We start from the raw sequence: 2,500 nt of genomic DNA on the forward strand, positions 1-2,500 counted from the left end.
GAGAGAGAGATTACATTCTCATATAAGGAAAGGATATAATATAAATTTATCATAGATATATGTATGTACAGTACGTGGTTTATGAAGAATTGTTACACGAAAAAGTTTTTTTTTTATTTTCAATATTCATTTAGTTAGGGAAAAGGAGTGGTGAGTGACTATAACAAGATGGTGAATAAAGCGCCAACAATGTCTTCCAAGAGAATGGAAATAATTCAATGGCTGGAAGACAACAATTTTCCCCACCAGCAGGAACACACAAAAGTGGAGCTGTTGGAAGTGGTAAAACGTAACAAAGAAAAACAAATGTACGCTACAGACACTGTTGCGGAATTGCATGGACACAAAATTGTTAGATTGCCTCCATACCTTTTTTTTTTTTTTACATTACAAGGGCACTGGCCAAGGGAAAACAAAGTGTTGGAAAAAAAAATCCTGCTGGTTGCCAGGCCCTGTTAAGAGGAAAGTAGAAGAAAGAAAAACAAAAAATCTAAAAGGAGGGTCCAGTTAACGTAAGAGGTGTCTTGACACTCCTCTTTTGAAAGAGTTTAAGTCATAGGCAGGTGGAAATACAGACACAGGTAGAGAGTTCCAGAGTTTACCAGTGTAGGGAATGAAGGAGTGAAGATACTGGTTAACTCTTGCATTAGGAAGATGGACAGAATAGGGATGAGAAGAAGTAGAGAGTCTTGTGCAGCGAGGCCGCAGGAGGGGGAAGGCATGCAGTTAGCAAGTTCAGAAGAGCAGACAGCATGAAAACAGCGGTAGAAGACAGATAAAGATGCAACATTGCGGCGGTGACTTAAAGAATCAAGACAGTCAGTTAGAGGAGAAGAGTTGATAAGACGAAAAGCTTTAGATTCCACCTTGTTTAGTAAAGCTGTGTGTGGATCCCCCAGACATGAGAGCCATACTCCATACACGGGCGGATAAGGCCCTTGTACAGAGCAAGCAGCTGGGAGGGAGAGAAAATGGACGAAGACGCCACAGGACACCTAACTTCTTGGAAGCTGATTTAGCAAGAGTAGAGATGTGAAATTTCCAGTTTAGATTTTTAGTGAAGGATAGACCGAGTGTGTTTAATGTAGAGGAGAGGGAAGTTGAGTGTTATTGAAGAAGAGAGGATAGTTGTCTGGAAGGTTATGTCGAGTAGATAGTTGTAGAAATTGAGTTTTTGAGGCATTGAACAAAACCAGGTTTTCTCTGCCCCAATCAGAAACAAGTGAAAGATCAGAAGTTAGGCGTCCTATAGCATCTCGCCTTGAGTCATTTAATTGTTGTTGGGTTGGGCGTCTGTTGAACGCTGTTGAATAATGCAAGGTGGTATCATCAGCATAGGAGTGGATAGGGCATTGAGTCAGATTTAGGAGATCATTGATGAATAATAGAAAGAGAGTGGGTGATAGGACAGAACCCTGTGGAACACCACTGTTGATAGTTTTAGGGAAGAACAGTGACCGTCTACTACAGCAGCAATAGAACGATCGGAAAGGAAACTGGAGATGAAGGTACAGAGAGAAGGATAGAATCCGTAGGAGGGTAGTTTAGAAATTAAAGATTTGTGCCAGACTCTATCGAAGGCTTTCGATATGTCAAGGCCGACAGCAAAGGTTTCACCGAAGTCCCTAAAAGAGGATGACCAAGATTCAGTTAGGAAAGTAAGAAGATCACCAGTAGATCTGCCTTTACGGAAACCATACTGGCAATCAGAGAGAAGGTTGTGAGCTGATAGATGCCTCATTATCTTCCTATTAAGGATAGACTCAAAGGCTTTAGAAAGGCAGGAAATCAAAGCTATAGGGCGGTAGTTAGAAGGATTGGAGTGGTCACCTTTTTTAGGGACAGGTTGAATGTGAGCAAACTTCCAGCAAGAAGGATAAATAGAAGTAGAGAGACACAGATGAAAGAGTTTGACCAGGCAGTGAGCGAGTTCGGAAGCACAGTTTTTGAGAACAACAGGAGGGACTCCATCCGGACCGTAAGCCTTCCGAGAATCAAGGCCAGAGAGGGCCAGGAAAACGTCTTTATAAAGAATTTTAATTTTAGGGATGAAGTAGTCAGAGGGTGGAGGAGTAGGAGGAATATGCCCAGAATCATCCAAAGTTGAGTTGGTAGCAAAGGTTTGAGCGAAGAGTTCAGCTTTAGAAAAGAAGAGACAGCTGTAGAGCCATCTGGATGAAGTAAAGGAGGAAAGACGAAGAAGTAAAGTTGTTAGAGATATTATTGGCTAGATGCCAGAAATCTCGAGAGGAGTTAGAATTGGAAAGACTTTGACATTTTCTATTGATGAAAGAGTTTTTAGTAAGTTGGAGAATAGATTTGGCATGATTACGGGCAGAAATATATAGGGCATGAGTTTCAGCAGTTGGATGGCTACGGAACCGTTTGTGAGCCGCCTCTATCATTGACAGCACGAGAACAAGCAGAGTTAAACCAAGGCTTTTTAGCTTTAGGGTTAGAGAAAGTATGAGGAATGTATAGCTCCATGCCAGAGATAATC

The sequence above is a fragment of the Portunus trituberculatus genome, chromosome 15, assembly GCF_017591435.1.
Source record: "Portunus trituberculatus isolate SZX2019 chromosome 15, ASM1759143v1, whole genome shotgun sequence".
Lineage (NCBI taxonomy): Eukaryota > Metazoa > Arthropoda > Malacostraca > Decapoda > Portunidae > Portunus > Portunus trituberculatus.